The following is a 20224-nucleotide window of genomic DNA, read 5'->3' on the forward strand; positions in this document are numbered from 1 at the left end:
TGCGCAATGTCATGCTCACTTTATCAATTCATAAAGATGTTAATGCTCCACTTTCCATTCCTTTTGTAAAATCATCCATTAATGGTGTTACAGTATGTCAACTTACAAGCCGTTTGAAAGGAGTCAGAGCAGTGAAGAGTGGTCTCTTCCTGCTTCCTTCCTGAAAAAGCCTCCAATTTTCAGTCTGCCTGCAGTACCCTGTAGTGGCACCCTGCTGTGAGGATCGCTGCTGCAGAGCCCTCTGTCTGGAGTGCCCTTTGGATGCTCCAGACATGTCCACTGCAGCCTGTATGGCCTCCCCAGATTATCCTGGGAATGATCCAGGTAGTGCTGATCTTCCTGGTAGTTGAAGGCCCACACGGCACACCCTTGGCATGACATCATGATGTCATGCGCTCAGGGGGCATGGCTGTCACAGGGCATGGTAAAACCCTAATATGGCATGTCAATATATACACATAAATCTATACAAATTAGAAATGCATTTAAAAAAAATGTATGTGCCATGAGATAGAATTTTCAGTTATTATTGGTCAGTGGGATTCTCATACTCATCATCCGTCATTTCAAAATGCACTCAGGTTACTGTAGGTACGGGTTGCTTACAATTAGTGTATAAATATCAGGCATTAAAAATATCTCTGTCATATCATTTAAATTGTTGTCACTGGAGTGAGTGCTAGAAAATAATTTGTGGAATGAAGGTTAATTGTAAGAAAGACATTTATGTCAACTAGAGATGAGCGCCTGAAATTTTTCGGGTTTTGTGTTTTGGTTTTGGGTTCGGTTCCGCGGCCGTGTTTTGGGTTCGAACGCGTTTTGGCAAAACCTCACCGAATTTTTTTTGTCGGATTCGGGTGTGTTTTGGATTCGGGTGTTTTTTTCAAAAAACCCTAAAAACAGCTTAAATCATAGAATTTGGGGGTAATTTTGATCCCAAAGTATTATTAACCTCAAAAAACATAATTTACACTCATTTTCAGCCTATTCTGAACACATCACACCTCACAATATTATTTTTAGTCCTAAAATTTGCACCGAGGTCGCTGTGTGAGTAAGATAAGCGACCCTAGTGGCCGACACAAACACCGGGCCCATCTAGGAGTGGCACTGCAGTGTCACGCAGGATGTCCCTTCCAAAAAACCCTCCCCAAACAGCACATGACGCAAAGAAAAAAAGAGGCGCAATGAGGTAGCTGTGTGAGTAAGATTAGCGACCCTAGTGGCCGACACAAACACCGGGCCCATCTAGGAGTGGCACTGCAGTGTCACGCAGGATGGCCCTTCCAAAAAACCCTCCCCAAACAGCACATGACGCAAAGAAAAAAAGAGGCGCAATGAGGTAGCTGACTGTGTGAGTAAGATTAGCGACCCTAGTGGCCGACACAAACACCGGGCACATCTAGGAGTGGCACTGCAGTGTCACGCAGGATGTCCCTTCCAAAAAACCCTCCCCAAACAGCACATGACGCAAAGAAAAAAAGAGGCGCAATGAGGTAGCTGACTGTGTGAGAAAGATAAGCGACCCTAGTGGCCGACACAAACACCGGGCCCATCTAGGAGTGGCACTGCAGTGTCACGCAGGATGTCCCTTCCAAAAAACCCTCCCCAATCAGCACATGATGCAAAGAAAAAGAAAAGAAAAAAGAGGTGCAAGATGGAATTATCCTTGGGCCCTCCCACCCACCCTTATGTTGTATAAACAAAACAGGACATGCACACTTTAACCAACCCATCATTTCAGTGACAGGGTCTGCCACACGACTGTGACTGATATGACGGGTTGGTTTGGACCCCCCCCAAAAAAGAAGCAATTAATCTCTCCTTGCACAAACTGGCTCTACAGAGGCAAGATGTCCACCTCATCTTCACCCTCCGATATATCACCGTGTACATCCCCCTCCTCACAGATTATCAATTCGTCCCCACTGGAATCCACCATCTCAGCTCCCTGTGTACTTTGTGGAGGCAATTGCTGCTGGTCAATGTCTCCGCGGAGGAATTGATTATAATTCATTTTAATGAACATCATCTTCTCCACATTTTCTGGATGTAACCTCGTACGCCGATTGCTGACAAGGTGAGCGGCGGCACTAAACACTCTTTCGGAGTACACACTTGTGGGAGGGCAACTTAGGTAGAATAAAGCCAGTTTGTGCAAGGGCCTCCAAATTGCCTCTTTTTCCTGCCAGTATAAGTACGGACTGTGTGACGTGCCTACTTGGATGCGGTCACTCATATAATCCTCCACCATTCTATCAATGTTGAGAGAATCATATGCAGTGACAGTAGACGACATGTCCGTAATCGTTGTCAGGTCCTTCAGTCCGGACCAGATGTCAGCATCAGCAGTCGCTCCAGACTGCCCTGCATCACCGCCAGCGGGTGGGCTCGGAATTCTGAGCCTTTTCCTCGCACCCCCAGTTGCGGGAGAATGTGAAGGAGGAGATGTTGACAGGTCGCGTTCCGCTTGACTTGACAATTTTGTCACCAGCAGGTCTTTCAACCCCAGCAGACCTGTGTCTGCCGGAAAGAGAGATCCAAGGTAGGCTTTAAATCTAGGATCGAGCACGGTGGCCAAAATGTAGTGCTCTGATTTCAACAGATTGACCACCCGTGAATCCTTGTTAAGCGAATTAAGGGCTGCATCCACAAGTCCCACATGCCTAGCGGAATCGCTCCGTGTTAGCTCCTTCTTCAATGCCTCCAGCTTCTTCTGCAAAAGCCTGATGAGGGGAATGACCTGACTCAGGCTGGCAGTGTCTGAACTGACTTCACGTGTGGCAAGTTCAAAGGGCATCAGAACCTTGCACAACGTTGAAATCATTCTCCACTGCACTTGAGACAGGTGCATTCCATCTCCTATATCGTGCTCAATTGTATAGGCTTGAATGGCCTTTTGCTGCTCCTCCAACCTCTGAAGCATATAGAGGGTTGAATTCCACCTCGTTACCACTTCTTGCTTCAGATGATGGCAGGGCAGGTTCAGTAGTTTTTGGTGGTGCTCCAGTCTTCTGTACGTGGTGCCTGTACGCCGAAAGTGTCCCGCAATTCTTCTGGCCACCGACAGCATCTCTTGCACGCCCCTGTCGTTTTTTAAAAAATTCTGCACCACCAAATTCAAGGTATGTGCAAAACATGGGACGTGCTGGAATTTGCCCATATTTAATGCACACACAATATTGCTGGCGTTGTCCGATGCCACAAATCCACAGGAGAGTCCAATTGGGGTAAGCCATTCCGCGATGATCTTCCTCAGTTGCCGTAAGAGGTTTTCAGCTGTGTGCGTATTCTGGAAAGCGGTGATACAAAGCGTAGCCTGCCTAGGAAAGAGTTGGCGTTTGCGAGATGCTGCTACTGGTGCCGCCGCTGCTGTTCTTGCGGCGGGAGTCCATACATCTACCCAGTGGGCTGTCACAGTCATATAGTCCTGACCCTGCCCTGCTCCACTTGTCCACATGTCCGTGGTTAAGTGGACATTGGGTACAACTGCATTTTTTAGGAGACTGGTGAGTCTTTTTCTGACGTCCGTGTACATTCTCGGTATCGCCTGCCTAGAGAAGTGGAACCTAGATGGTATTTGGTAACGGGGGCACACTGCCTCAATAAATTGTCTAGTTCCCTGTGAACTAACGGCGGATACCGGACGCACGTCTAACACCAACATAGTTGTCAAGGACTCAGTTATCCGCTTTGCAGTAGGATGACTGCTGTGATATTTCATCTTCCTCGCAAAGGACTGTTGAACAGTCAATTGCTTACTGGAAGTAGTACAAGTGGGCTTACGACTTCCCCTCTGGGATGACCATCGACTCCCAGCGGCAACAACAGCAGCGCCAGCAGCAGTAGGCGTTACACGCAAGGATGCATCGGAGGAATCCCAGGCAGGAGAGGACTCGTCAGACTTGCCAGTGACATGGCCTGCAGGACTATTGGCATTCCTGGGGAAGGAGGAAATTGACACTGAGGGAGTTGGTGGGGTGGTTTGCGTGAGCTTGGTTACAAGAGGAAGGGATTTACTGGTCAGTGGACTGCTTCCGCTGTCACCCAAAGTTTTTGAACTTGTCACTGACTTATTATGAATGCGCTGCAGGTGACGTATAAGGGAGGATGTTCCGAGGTGGTTAACGTCCTTACCCCTACTTATTACAGCTTGACAAAGGGAACACACGGCTTGACACCTGTTGTCCGCATTTCTGGTGAAATACCTCCACACCGAAGAGCTGATTTTTTTGGTATTTTCACCTGGCATGTCAACGGCCATATTCCTCCCACGGACAACAGGTGTCTCCCCGGGTGCCTGACTTAAACAAACCACCTCACCATCAGAATCCTCCTGGTCAATTTCCTCCCCAGCGCCAGCAACACCCATATCCTCCTCATCCTGGTGTACTTCAACACTGACATCTTCAATCTGACTATCAGGAACTGGACTGCGGGTGCTCCTTCCAGCACTTGCAGGGGGCATGCAAATAGTGGAAGGCGCATGCTCTTCACGTCCAGTGTTGGGAAGGTCAGGCATCGCAAACGACACAATTGGACTCTCCTTGTGGATTTGGGATTTCAAAGAACGCACAGTTCTTTGCGGTGCTTTTGCCAGCTTGAGTCTTTTCAGTTTTCTAGCGAGAGGCTGAGTGCTTCCATCCTCATGTGAAGCTGAACCACTAGCCATGAACATAGGCCAGGGCCTCAGCCGTTCCTTGCCACTCCGTGTGGTAAATGGCATATTGGCAAGTTTACGCTTCTCCTCCGACAATTTTATTTTAGGTTTTGGAGTCCTTTTTTTTCTGATATTTGGTGTTTTGGATTTGACATGCTCTGTACTATGACATTGGGCATCGGCCTTGGCAGACGACGTTGCTGGCATTTCATCGTCTCGGCCATGACTAGTGGCAGCAGCTTCAGCACGAGGTGGAAGTGGATCTTGATCTTTCCCTAATTTTGGAACCTCAACTTTTTTGTTCTCCATATTTTATAGGCAGAACTAAAAGGCACCTCAGGTAAACAATGGAGATGGATGGATTGGATACTAGTATACAATTATGGACGGACTGCCACGGTTAGGTGGTATAAAAAAACCACGGTTAGGTGGTATATATTATAATAATAATACAATTATGGATGGACGGACTGCCTGCCGACTGCCGACACAGAGGTAGCCACAGCCGTGAACTACCGCACTGTACACTGGTTGATAAAGAGATAGTAGTATACTCGTAACAACTAGTATGACACTATGACGACGGTATAAAGAAAGAAAAAAAAATACCACAGTTAGGTGGTATATATTATAATAATAATACAATTATGGATGGACGGACTGCCTGCCGACTGCCGACACAGAGGTAGCCACAGCCGTGAACTACCGCACTGTACACTGGTTGATAAAGAGATAGTAGTATACTCGTAACAACTAGTATGACACTATGACGACGGTATAAAGAAAGAAAAAAAAATACCACAGTTAGGTGGTATATATTATAATAATAATACAATTATGGATGGACGGACTGCCTGCCGACTGCCGACACAGAGGTAGCCACAGCCGTGAACTACCGCACTGTACACTGGTTGATAAAGAGATAGTAGTATACTCGTAACAACTAGTATGACACTATGACGACGGTATAAAGAAAGAAAAAAAAATACCACAGTTAGGTGGTATATATTATAATAATAATACAATTATGGATGGACGGACTGCCTGCCGACTGCCGACACAGAGGTAGCCACAGCCGTGAACTACCGCACTGTACACTGGTTGATAAAGAGATAGTAGTATACTCGTAACAACTAGTATGACACTATGACGACGGTATAAAGAATGAAAAAAAAACCACGGTTAGGTGGTATATATTATAATAATAATACAATTATGGATGGACGGACTGCCTGCCGACTGCCGACACAGAGGTAGCCACAGCCGTGAACTACCGCACTGTACACTGGTTGATAAAGAGATAGTAGTATACTCGTAACAACTAGTATGACACTATGACGACGGTATAAAGAAAGAAAAAAAAATACCACAGTTAGGTGGTATATATTATAATAATAATACAATTATGGATGGACGGACTGCCTGCCGACTGCCGACACAGAGGTAGCCACAGCCGTGAACTACCGCACTGTACACTGGTTGATAAAGAGATAGTAGTATACTCGTAACAACTAGTATGACACTATGACGACGGTATAAAGAATGAAAAAAAAACCACGGTTAGGTGGTATATATTATAATAATAATACAATTATGGATGGACGGACTGCCTGCCGACTGCCGACACAGAGGTAGCCACAGCCGTGAACTACCGCACTGTACACTGGTTGATAAAGAGATAGTAGTATACTCGTAACAACTAGTATGACACTATGACGGTATAAAGAATGAAAAAAAAACCACGGTTAGGTGGTATATATTATAATAATAATACAATTATGGATGGACGGACTGCCTGCCGACTGCCGACACAGAGGTAGCCACAGCCGTGAACTACCGCACTGTACACTGGTTGATAAAGAGATAGTAGTATACTCGTAACAACTAGTATGACACTATGACGACGGTATAAAGAAATAAAAAAAAATACCACGGTTAGGTGGTATATATTGTAATACAATTATGGATGGACGGACTGCCTGCCGAGTTCCGACTGCCGACACAGAGGTAGCCACAGCCGTGAACTACCGCACTGTACTGTGTCTGCTGCTAATATAGACTGGTTGATAAAGAGATAGTATACAATACATACAACAATATACTACTATACTGGTGGTCAGGCACTGGTCACCACTAGTCACACTGGCAGTGGCACTCCTGCAGCAAAAGTGTGCACTGTTTAATTTTAAATTAATATAATATTATGTACTCCTGGGGGCTCCTGCTATAACAACCTGCAGTGCTCCCCAGTCTCCCCCACAATTATTATAAGCTTTGCCTTTTATACATTGATGTGCAGCACACTGGGCTGAGCTGAGTGCACACAGACTGAGTCACACTGTGTGACTGGCTGCTGCTGTGTATCGTTTTTTTTTCAGGCAGAGAACGGATATAGCAGAGAACGGATATATTATATTAAAATAAATAAAAGTTAACTAACAACAACTGCACTGGTCACTGTGGTAAACTCTGTCTGACTCTGCACAATCTCTCTCTCTCTTCTAATCTAATTTCTAATGGAGAGGACGCCAGCCACGTCCTCTCCCTTTCAATCTCAATGCACGTGTGAAAATGGCGGCGACGCGCGGCTCCTTATATAGAATCCGAGTCTCGCGAGAATCCGACAGCGTCATGATGACGTTCGGGCGCGCTCGGGTTAACCGAGCAAGGCGGGAGGATCCGAGTCTGCTCGGACCCGTAAAAAAAACATGAAGTTCGTGCGGGTTCGGTTTCAGAGAAACCGAACCCGCTCATCTCTAATGTCAACGTAGAAGCAAATGTTATATGTTATTCTTATTTTTGTTGGTGCTAAATACTGGCTAAACATCATCTTTCTTCCATTTATTGTCCTGTAAAAATGGCCTAACAAGATAAATGCATCCATAAAGGAAAAGTGTCCTTAATCTAAAGTTTAATAGACTGGATTACTATGGTAATGTGGACCCCAATTGCCCATCCTGCTGATGTAAAAAATTTTGATCATTAGAACACCCAGCACTAGTTTGGGGCTAACTATTTTTTTTTTGCTCTTTATATACAGTAGTTATTATAACATTGATGGTTAGTAATAAATTATTATGTGGATCAGTATATGGCGACCTTCTTAGCTCATTCAGCTCCATAAAGAACAATCTCTATTTTGAAAGTGGAGCTTATTACACTAGGCCTATTACAGTTAGCATCCTGTGTTAGTTATGTACCTGTTGGAGTGGCAATCCATTAGAGCTAGAGAGTTGTGCAGGTGGGTGTTCTCTTCTCTTCAGACAGGGCTCTACAGTTTATGACCCATCAAGGAGTGACAAGAGTGACATGGGTGATTGCAAATTGTGTTTGGATTGTGTCTTTCATTCCGCTTTTCTTTTCTGGGCAAAGTGGGCCCCGGTTCAAGTTTACAGTATTACACCTGGTGTGTGAGCACCTATAGTTAAAAACTGTTGTTTGAGGCCAAAAGTGCTGGTAATTACTTTCATTCTATCTAGCACGGGACATTTTAGTTAAAGTTGTGTGACACACGTGACACCATAGTCTAGGGAACCGTTTCTGACATTTCTATTCTTCTTTTCATATGCCTCATCCAACGTATGTCGGAGAGTACTGCTCCATCCTGTAGAAGTCTGGTGAGCACCCACAGTGGTAAACTCCAGGTACCAGTTACATGTACAGATAATGGTATAGTACAAATGTATTTCTTCTGCTGATTCCTAATTGGTCAACTTCATTGCTTATGGTACAGCTTTCAGATGTTCAGTAAACTTAACCTCTCATAACGATTGGGCAGTGTTAATTTTATCAATGATTTTCATTTAGTTTTAGTCTTAGTCACTTTCTTAAAATGTGACTAAATTAAAAGTCAAATTTAGAATTTTTTTTCTTTTCGTCTTAGTCAAGATTTAGTCAGTGGATCTCAGATAACATTTTAGTTTAATTTTAGTTAATGTTTTAGTCATAACTTTGCAGTTTAATGAACAACATTTCTCTATTATTCCTTTGAGTACTTGGTATGCCTTTCACTATGTGTTTCTAGGTAATCTAAGTAACAAACAAGTGCAACGCAATGATATTTTCTTCACAGCAGGTCATTTATTTTCTGCAAATATCAATTCAAGAATACAGTTTTTTAATTAAAGTACTAGTAGTAGTTGAAGTTCACTAAGTTCACACAATGGGGGTCATTCTGAGTTGTTCGCTCGTTGACGATTTCTGCAACGGAGCGATTAAGGCAAAAATGCGCATGCGCATGGTTTGCAGTGCGCATGCGGTTAGTATTTTAACACAAAACTTAGTAGATTTACTCACGCCCGAACGAAGATTTTTCATCGTTGAAGTGATCGTAGTGTGATTGACAGGAAGTGGGTGTTTCTGGGCGGAAACTGGCCGTTTTCTGGGAGTGTGCGGAAAAACGCAGGCGTTTCAGGGGAAAACATGGGAGTGTCTGGAGAAACGGGGGAGTGGCTGGCCGAACGCTGGGCGTGTGTGTGACGTCAAACCAGGAACGAAACTGACTGAACTGATCGCTATTTGTGAGTAAGTCTCGAGCTACTCAGAAACTGCTAAGAAATTTCTATTCGCAATTCTGCTAATCTTTCGTTCGCTATTCTGCTAAGCTAAGATACACTCCCAGAGGGCGGCGGCTTAGCATTTGCAATGCTGCTAAAAGCAGCTAGCGAGCGAACAACTCGGAATCACCCCCAATATGTAAAAAGTAATGTACATAAATACATACTTGTACATATACATACTGATAAAACAAACTGTTTTATTCTCTCTTATGACTCTTGCCCCACCTGTTGCAATGGGCCCTGATGATCACTTGGGTACCTCCCTGCCCAGTGCCCTGTAACATAACAACAAAAAAATACCTGCTTGGCAGGCAAACGCCTGTGATGCAGCAGCAAGCATTGCAACTTGTTGCAAGTAAATCTATTCTAGGGCCAGAGAGGCTTGATAAAAATGTATAAAAAAGACAGTATTAATTAAAGAATACAAAAAAATCACTAGAAAAATACAACCTGGCTGACACAAGTACAGTACTTCTGCAAAAAAATTGAGCCGTAAGGATACATATTATTATATGATAATATATAGCTATTTAGCTCAACTGAATGATTTATATTCAGTTTCTGGAGGAAGAGAGATGCAGGTGCACACTCATAGCACTAAGAACACCGATAGTAAAAATAATTGAAATAAACCCTCACAATTAACATGGAGTATAATTGAAGTTCTTAGCACACATTTGCAAAAATATGCAGGCCCATGTGCCGCGGCCAGGTGACTTCCTCATCTGCATCTCTCTTCTACCAGCATAGTATTTGAAGCCTCAGCATGATGGCACCTCTTGATATCTTTAGTAATAGGATGTGCAGTCCAGGTACCCCTCTTTTACCACTATATTTTGTGTATGTATTGTACACTGGAAGGCAAGGCTTCCTTCCTCTGGTATTGGCACTCCTCCCATTCACCCTCAGGTGCTTTAATTAGCTGGGTTCCTGCATTTCAGATCACACATTGATAAGGCCCTATTTAGAGGTAAGCCCTGAATAAATTTATGGAATGTGATAGTGTTAGGAATGTTAGAGACCCATGTGATGAAGTCACCTGGTCGCGGTACATGGGCCCACATATTTGTGCAAATGTGTGCTAAGAACTTCAATTATACTCCATGTTAATTGTGAGGGTTTATTTCAATTATTTTTACTATCAGTGTTCTTAGCGCTAAGAGTGTGCATCTCTCTTCCTCCAGCATAGTATTAGAAGCCTCAGCATGATGGCACCTCTTTATATCTTTAGTAATAGGATGTGCAGTCTGGGTCCCCCACTTTTGCCACTATATTTGTGTAAGTATTGTAAACTGGAAGGCAAGGCTTCCTTCCTCTGGTATTGGCACTCCTCCCATTCACCCTCAGGTGTTTTAATTAGCTGGGTTCCTGCATTTCAGATCACACATTGATAAGGCCCTATTTAGAGGTAAGTCCTGTATAAATTTATAGAATGTGATAATATTAGGGATGTTAGGGACCCATGTGATGAAGTCACCTGGCCATGGTACATGGGCCCGCATATTTGTGCAAATGTGTGCTAAGAACTTCAATTATACTCCATGTTAATTGTGAGGGTTTATTTCAATTATTTTTACTATCAGTGTTATTAGCGCTAAGAGTGTGCATCTGCATCTCTGATCCTGATACAAGTAATAAGTAGTAGTACAGTAGTACTACTACTCCAAAAATATTAAGCCGTAGGGATGCATATCATCATATGATAATATATAGCTATTTAGCTCAACTGAGTGATTCTCATGACAAAGGATTGTTGCACAGCCACCGTCCGGGCTGGCAGGCCACTGCAACCTATCCACAAGGCTAGAGATCTCTCTTTAGTTTGTTGTTCTTTTGCATCTGGATGGTACATTGAAGCCAAAGCAATCACATTCGGAAGATTTGTCTGTTTATATTTTTCCCAGCCTATTTACTGTACAGTGATAGTCTCCGGAATCTGAAGGATTAAAAAAGTGTTTTATATTATTGGTACAGCCGAGCCCATTGAATTACTTCATAATCAGTCTATGTGGACAATGTTCCTCCCCAGATTTATTATTACTATCTGTATTGGTCCACATCACTGAATGCTGCCCTAAACTGAACTGTTGTTAACTCTATACAGTAAACACCACAAGCTAGCTGCCTAGGTGGTGTCATCCTTGACACTCTGAATTGTGCTTTTGTTGCCCACATTCAATATGTTTTTAATCAAAATCATGTTACAATCTGTCACAGATTACATCCAGTTATCCACCCACATAATAAGACTCTCCTACTAGTGTCTCAACTCCAACCCTTCAAGCTTAAGCATTTCCTGAAAACTCACCTATTCAGAGCAGCTTATCAAATTCCAGAATCACTGACATAGGCTTCACAAGCTATCCAATTACATTCCCAGCCTACACAGTCCTCACAACTCCACTCCACACATATTTTCTCTTTCTTCACTTCCACATTCTCCTCCTCTTGACCCCTGTCTAACACTGCTGTGCCTGTGCGACTGGAATTGATCAAAGTACATACAGGGCTGGCCAATATATGACAGTTTTCCTTGGGCAATGTTATGTTATTGAAATATCAATCAATCAACACATACAACAAGTCGTATTTACCTTGGAAAACACTGAAGGATGGGGTGTCTTCAAGTGTCTCTTCAAATTTGTAGTGGTTTTTTTTCAGCCATCTTAATTCCACACAGCACTCCATTCTCACTGGAAATAATACACTTTGTCTTTCTTTCAGATTTACAACAACTGAAGTGTGTCCATAAATCGTCTCTCCATTTCCTTTCCACTGCATGCTGTAGTCACAGGCAAAGTTTACGAATTTTCAGCATCATTTGACAGTATTTTGTTAAGCTGCCAATTATGGTGACCACGTTGTTCACGTCAGCTAGTCCAAACTTGGCCAACACTCTTAAAAAAGAAAATACATAATAAATATTATATATATATATATATATATATATATATATAAATATTTATTATGTGTTTTTTTTTTCAAGAGCGTTGGCCAAGTTTGGACTAGCTGACATGAACAATGTGGTCACCGTATATATATATATATATATATATATATATATGCCACAGTCACATCGCCTGTGCAATGCATGCCCCCACGTTATATGCCACACTGCCTGTTCATGCCCCCACATTATATGCCACACACTGTATGCCATGCCCCCCTGCCCCAGTTCACATTATACATGCCACCGCAACACACTGTGTATATATATATATATATATATATATATATATATATATACACACACACACACACACACACACATGTAAAATGATAAAGAGCTGCTGATTGGTTGATGGGGAAATTTCTCCACTGGCTCACTTCTCCGCCCTTATCACTGCTTAGTAAATGTACCCCTAAGTCATGAAAAAAAAACCTTCATCAACAATTAGTTTTAGTCTACAATTTAGTTGACGTAACTAACACTGCCATTGGGTAAGAGGAAAGTCACTTTTTATCTCTCTTCTCCATTGTTCCAACATATTGCTCATGCAAGTATAACCATTTCACCTCAATCTCTATGTATTTGATTGACTGAACATAAATAATTACATTAATAGCTCAATAAACTTGCATAACAATAGATATTGAGTTGAGAGGGGGCCCTTCCTAGCTCCACTATAAATAGCATTATTAAAACAAAGATGCCCAGTATTTTTATGTAACACAGGTAGTGTTTCACTTACAAACAAAAAATAAAAAAATAAACTATATAAAAAGTAGTTATATCATTCAAAAATGCAATAGTGTAAGAGTAGTATAGTCCATAAATCTTATATATAACATTAATTGGTCTGTTTGTTTGTCTGTCTGGTTATGCATTTGGATAACCCTACACTGATTGGTATGCAACTAACGCAAGATGGTCCAGTTGGACCCTGGCCAGGATTTACCGGTGTTAGGGTCCCAGTCGGACCTCTGGTTGAGGTACATTGGGCAGAAATTTTACCCAGGAAGCCTGTTCTGATCCTTCCACTGGATGGATTTGGATGAAAACTTCACAGAGTGGAAACATTGGTTCCAAGAAGACATATTATAGGGTTGAGGTCCCGGTCGGACCTCCTGTTGGTGTATGCCAGACAGATCTTTGACACATGGGCCCTGTTCTGGGCCTTCCACTAAATGGATTTGGATGAAAACTTTTATGAACTGTAATAACTGACAGAAATAACCGCAAATCAATGACCTGAAATAACAATAAATCAATCTTAAAGTTTTTATTGAAAATACGAACATTCACAGAGATGACAGTGAAGGTCCAATTGGTAGTAGACATGCCAGAAGAAACTGAATAATTGGTTAGACACATGTATGTATGTATGTATGTATATATATATATATATATATATATATATATATATATATATATATATAGACAGTACAATGAGGCGGCACTCCGGAGACTTTTCAAGTGATTTAATGCTGTGTTCTACGTTTCGGGGACGCAGCCCCTTCGTCAGGATAAATGTGTATAATAACAAAAAATGTTTTAATACCTGAGTGAAATCGCTCCCACCCGCCGCCTCCAACCGCGTTGCCTGGTTTCCGGTCGCGTCCTCCCGGTCCCGCCGGAAGTGACATCACGCCGGCCCGTCCAGCTGACGCGTTGTGGCTGGGAAAAGAGAAATCATGGAGACATGTAAACAATATGTCTGCCTCCATACAACTATTGCACTACAAATCTAAAACTACAAATCTAGTGAACAATAAATGAATCATTAAGACGATCTGATATATTCAAAAATATACACATAAAACACTTATATTGATCAGAACGACATCTGTGTAATATACTAACCAATAAGCAATAATAGTGCAATAGCTGTGGAATACACTTTAAAAATTAAAAATTAATATTAAACAATTAATATTAAACAATAGTGACTAATATAATAAATTCATCAAGCGACCAAACTATTTCTTCCAGAGTTGGGATATACTCTTTCCAATGCATAAAAATGCCACTAATACTATAGCCCAAGATTGCCTACTTGCCTACCAAGCTTTTCACAAAAAACATCTTAGATTAAGGGCTTCATTGAGCCCCTTTGGAGCTAGTGTGTTTAATACATAAATCCAGCGGGACTCTAATTGTAATATTTTTTTAGATCTATCCCCACCCCTTAGGGATTTGGGGACCTGGTCAATAATTTTGTATCGAAGTGTGGCCATATTGTGTTATTTTTTAGCAAAGTGACGGGCCACTGGTTGCTCGCTATCGCCTGTTTTTATAGCTTCACGAATGGCATACCTATGCTGCGCCATTCTGATCTTGAAAGCACAATCCGTCTTGCCTATATATGATAAGCCACATGGGCATGTGAGCAAATAGACCACAAACTTCGATTCATATGACAAACATTGTTTGATGCTATAGGATTTCCCCGTATGTGGGTGCAGAAATTTTGTTATATATTTATAAAAAATCTCTGTACAAAAAAGGAAGTGTAAAACATAGAAAGTGGACCAAAAGGATGCATTTAACAAGTAAACAATGATGGTCCATCCATAAAGAGACTTTACCAACTTACATTAACTCTTGTAGAGGTAGAGAAAAAGTGCTTGTTGAAGGAGAACTATAAGCATTTTTTATGGGCCTAATTCAGAGTTGATCGCAGCAGCAAATTTGTTAGCAGTTGGGCAAAACCATGTGTACTGCAGGGGGTCAGATATAACATGTGCAGAGAGAGTTAGATTTGAGTTGGGTGTGTTCAAACTGAAATCTAAATTACAGTGTAAAAATAAAGCAGCCATTATTTACCATGCACAGAAACATTATAACCCACCCAAATCTAACTCTCTCTGCAAATGTTATATCTGCCACACCTGCAGTGCACATGGTTTTGCCCAACTGCTAACAAATTTGTTGCTGCGATCAACTCTGAATTAACCCCTATAAGCAGGAAGAATAGAAAAGAGTAAGGAGGAATAGAGGGGGAGTAGTAAAGGTGAAAGATGAAGAGTGAAGGCCCCTGACAGGTCAGTGTAAAAATGAAAACAGAAATAAATAAATGGGTAGGAGAGAATGGGAGGGGATCGAAATCCTAGCTAAGACCTGGAAGGGGACTATTGTGAAGCCTATACCAAGGGAGCCATATGGAGTGAAATTTTAGTACCGTATTATTTTGTAGACTGGTAATATATTTCATCTTTGATATGAACCAGATTCTGTTCAATAGTTCCTGTTTGTCAGGGCAGTAACAGCTTTCCAATTATGCGCTGTTTGGTATTTAGCTGCACACGAGATATGGAGAATCAATTTGTTAGATTCCTTGGAAATATTTTCAAAGGGGGCACAGAGTAGTAAGTTCACAGGAGTGGGTGGTATCGTGATCTCAGTGAGAGCATTAACAAGGGACCTAACAATACCCCAATATCGGGCAATCACCGGGCATGATGACCAAATGTGGTAGAAGGAACCCACTTGCCCACAATGTCTCCAACATAAATTAGATCTACTAGGATAAATGTAATGAAGTTTCTCAGGTACCAAGTACCATCTGGTATAGAACTTGGCTTATATGCGTTTTCACGTATGGCCACACTTATAGAACATTTGGATATCACTGTACGAATTGAATCCCAATCCCCATCCACCAAATGTAACCCTAAATCTGTCTCCCAGGCCTGTTCATGAGGTTCAATAGGGGGGGATCCAATATCAAACTAAATTTGTATGAAATTGAGATAGCCCCTTTATCAGTGGAATTGTACATGCATAATCTTTCTAGAGGGGTTGGGATTTGCAGTGGATAAGATAAGTGAAGGGAAAGTGCAAAGAGTTAGGGATTCCGAATTTTTCTTGTAGGTCTGCAAAAGATTTTAGAGCTTGCGTACCTGTAATGTGATGAACTCGTGTGATTCCTGCTGGGGTGCAGGTAAGAGCCATCGAGGATGAAAGTCCCAGCGAAAAGACTTGGTTAAACCAAGGAGGGGTTAAGGGAGATGGAGACGTGGCAAGCTTTAACTTCTTATTCACACCCAGTTTTGCAGAGTTAACTCCACTGTAGGAGAGGAAGAGATAGTTTGGGTATAATGTCTGTTGTGCAACCATGGTAAATAAGAAATCGAAGGAACAGCAGCCAAATGACTTTCCAGGTCAACCCACCCTTTAGTGTGTCGAGGAGAATGCCATGCAATCATCTGACTAAGACGGGTTGCGTTATAGTAACGTTGGAGGATAGGTAGGCCAAGTCACTCATTTTGTGTATGCTTAGCCAAAATGTCTTGCCTTATTTGAGCCTTTTTGTGGTTCCAGATGATTTTACCGAACAAAGATTGAAGAGCACACAGAGTATGAGAAGAAACCCGTATTGGGAATGTTTGAAAAAGATACTGTATAGCAGCTTTGGAGTACATTAATTTTTATTGCGTTTATGCGACTGATCCAAGACAGAAAATATGATTGCCAGAGCTGAAGATCTTTATGAATTGACCTGAAAAACGAGGGGTAGGTGGCACGATAAAGTGAGCCATAAGATTTTGTTATTTGAACATCTAGATACTGCAATGATTTTTTTCACCAGGAGAATGCAAAATTAGATTGCAATAGGTTCTTAGTATCACCCAGGATATGGAGAGGTAGCGCCTCATATTTTGAGTGATTTAATTTGTAACCTGAGAGACAACCATAAATGGTGAGTTCGCGAAAAATGTTTGGAAGTGAGATGGGTGGGTTGGTCAGTGTTAAGAGAATGTCCTCAGCAAATAAGGAAAGGGTATATTGAGAGTAATTAACTGATACGCCAAATATGTCGGGGTTGGCACGAATGCGAGATGTGAGGGGTTCAATGATAAGTGCAAATAAAAGAGGTGACAAGAGGCACCCTTGTCTGGTGTTATTGGTAATGGAGAAAGAATCAGACAAAAGTGGACCATAGCAGATGGATTATGATATAAAGCCTCTATAGCTTGTAGGAATTTCCCTCATAGACCGAACTGCAGAAGGGTTTGGTGCATAAATGGCCAAGAAACCCTATTGAAGGCTTTCTCCACGTCCATGGCAAGCACCAGAGAGGACAATTTGTTGACATTTGTGTGATGAATAATATTAACGGTCCATCTAGTATTATCCAGTGCCTGCCTGGAGGGGACAAAGCAGGATTTTTAGTTATGTTTCGTTCACACGCCATGGGGGTCGAGATATAGGGATATCCAGAAATCATATGAAGCAGTTATCATCATGGTCCGACCATGGATTGGAAATTATAGAGGAGCCTAGATATGTTTAGCCACTAAGGCACAACAAAGAAAGAGATCTACAGTTGCAAGAAAAAGTATGTGAACCCTTTGGAATTTCCTGGATTTGTGCATAAATTGGTCATAAAATGTGTTCTGATCTTCATCTAAGTCACAACAATAGACAAACACAGTCTGCTGAAACTAATACCACACAAACAATTATATGTTTTCATGTTTTTATTGAACACACCATGTAAACATTTACAGTGCAGGGTGGACAAAGTATGTGAACCCCTAGGCTAATGACTTCTCCAAGAGCTCATTTGAGTCAGGAGTCAGCAAACCTGGAGTACAATCAATGAGACGAGATTGGAGGTGTTGGTTAAAGCTGCCCTGCCCTATAAAAAACACACACCAGTTTTGAGTTTGCAATTCTCAAGAAGCATTGTCTGATGTGAACCATGCCTTGCCGAAAAGAACTCTCAGAAGACCTACAATTAAGAATTGTTGACTTGCATAAAGCTGGAAAGGGTTACAAAAGTATCTCTAAAAGCCTTGATGTTCATCAGTCCATGGTAAGGCAAATTGTCTATAAATGGTGAAAGTTCAGCACTGTTGCTACTCTCCCTAGGAGTGGGCATCCTGTAAAGATGACTGCAAGAGCACAGTGTAGAATGCTCAATGAGGTGAAGAAGAGTCCTAGAGTGTCAGCTAAAGACTTACAGAAATCTCTGGTACATGCTAACATCTCTGTTGACAAATCTACGTAAAACACTGAACAAGAATGGAGTTCATGGGAGCATACCATGGAGAAAGCCACTGCTGTCCAAATAAACATTGCTGCACATTTGAAGTTCGCAAAAGAGCACCTGAATGTTCCACAGCACTACTGGCAAAATATTTTGTGGACCGATGAAACCAAAGTTGAGTTGTTTGGAAGGAACACACAACACTATGTGTGGAGAGAAAAAAAGGCACAGCACACCAACATCAAAACCTCATCCCAACTGTGAAGTATGGTGGAGGGGGCATCATGGTTTGGGGCTGCTTTGCTGCCTCAGGGCCTGGACAGATTGCTTTCAACAGAAAAATGAATTCCCAAGTTTATCCAAGACATTTTGCAGGAGAACTTAAGGCCATCTGTCCACCAATTGAAGCTTAACAGAAGAAGGGGGATGCAACAGGACAACGACCCAAAGCACAGAAGTAGATCAAAGTATGGTTTCAACAGAAGAAAATATGTCTTCTGGAGTGGCCCAGTCAGAGTTTTGACCTCAACCTGATTGAGATGCTATGGCATGACCTCAAGAGAGCGATTCACACCAGACAACCCAAGAATATTGCTGAACTGAAACAGTTTTGTAAAGAGGAATGGTCCAAAATTCCCCCTGACTGTTGTGCAGGTCTGATATGCAACTATAGGAAATGTTTGGTTGAGGTTATTGCTGCCAAAGGAGGGTCAACCAGTTAATAAATCCAAGGATTCACATACTTTGTCCACCCTGCACTGTGATTGTTTACATGGTGTGTTCAATAAAAACATGAGAACATATAATTGTTTGTGTGGTATTAGTTTCAGCAGACTGTGTTTGTCTATTGTTGCGACTTAGATGAAGATCAGAACACATTTTATGACCAATTTATGCACAAATCCAGGAAATTCCAAAGGGTTCACATACTATTTCTTGCAACTTGTGATGTGGTGTTGAAAAAAATGTATAATCCCTAGAGGTAGGGTTGATGGCTCTCCAAACATCAAAAAGAACAGACTCTTGGACATGTTTATTTAGAGAACGGCTTGAAGAGCTAGTTTGTGCTTGGGGAGGGGAGGAGGACCTATCCAAAGAATTGTCTAGGTCTGCATTGAAATCACCACCTAGAAGAAGGTAACCCTTTCTAAACTTAGTTGTGCGAAAAAGGAATTAAAAAAAGAAGCTTGACCAAAATTAGGTGCGTATATGTTAGCTATTGTACATTCCAAATACCCTAATTTACCAGTCAGAATAATATAACGCCCATTAAAGTCTTTATGAACAGATTCAAGGGTAAATGGAATTTTACTGTGGAGCATGATCGCCATTCCATTATGGTTATTTTGGCTAGAGGAGTAGAAGACGGTAGGATACCGTTTAGACTCTAAGGATGGGTGTTAAGAGACTTTGAAATGCATTTGTTGAATAAAAACAATCACTGACCGAAGGGTTTTTTAAGGACTGATACAGTGAAGAGCGGTATTTGGGGAGTATTTAAACCATTGACGTTCATGGATGTCAAAATCACAGATGTAAAGAAAAGAAAGAATAAAAATAAATAAATTAATTAGATAAAAAATAAGCAGAAAAAATAAAAATAAAAAAAAGTGGAGGAAAAGGGAGAGTTGAGATGAGAGGGAGAAAAAAAAAGAAGAAGATTGGAGCTCCCGACCTGTCAGGAACTATGAAAGAGAGAAGATACGCTGAAAAATATGGAGGTTAGGATGGGGAGAATCTGTGTGGAGAATCCTCACGTCCAGCGGAGAGTAGGCACACAGATGTCGGGACCAAAGCTGTCCAAATTGAGGTAGATCCGATTTTCACTCAGGCTACCTTAAGGTGGAATAGGGAGATTGTATAATAGAAAAACACCTACAGCAATACAGTAGGGAGAACAGGTAAGTGAGGATAAGAAAGTTACAACAGTGAGGGTTATGTCCCACCAGTGGTTTTATAATTTTTTTTTTATAACAGATACCCTATGCGGCAAAAATATCCAGCATCAAATATAGGAAGTAAAAACAAGAAATAACAGCATTGTAGCAATCAAAGAAGTCTAAATTAGA

General features: G+C 41.7%; 1 long non-coding RNA gene across 3 annotated transcripts in view; it reads right to left on the reverse strand.

Moving 5' to 3' along the window:
* LOC134935319 (uncharacterized) overlaps nucleotides 1–20224 on the reverse strand; it is a 73779-nt gene that overhangs the window by 33112 nt on the left and 20443 nt on the right. For 2 of the 3 annotated variants that reach the window (XR_010180053.1, XR_010180054.1), the window contains exon 2: nucleotides 13722–13837. This is a non-coding gene — a long non-coding RNA (uncharacterized LOC134935319). Of the gene's footprint in view, nucleotides 1–11813; nucleotides 12002–13721; nucleotides 13838–20224 lie in introns of all 3 variants that reach the window. The other variant, XR_010180052.1, reaches the window with a different exon arrangement.

The sequence above is a fragment of the Pseudophryne corroboree genome, chromosome 6, assembly GCF_028390025.1.
Source record: "Pseudophryne corroboree isolate aPseCor3 chromosome 6, aPseCor3.hap2, whole genome shotgun sequence".
Lineage (NCBI taxonomy): Eukaryota > Metazoa > Chordata > Amphibia > Anura > Myobatrachidae > Pseudophryne > Pseudophryne corroboree.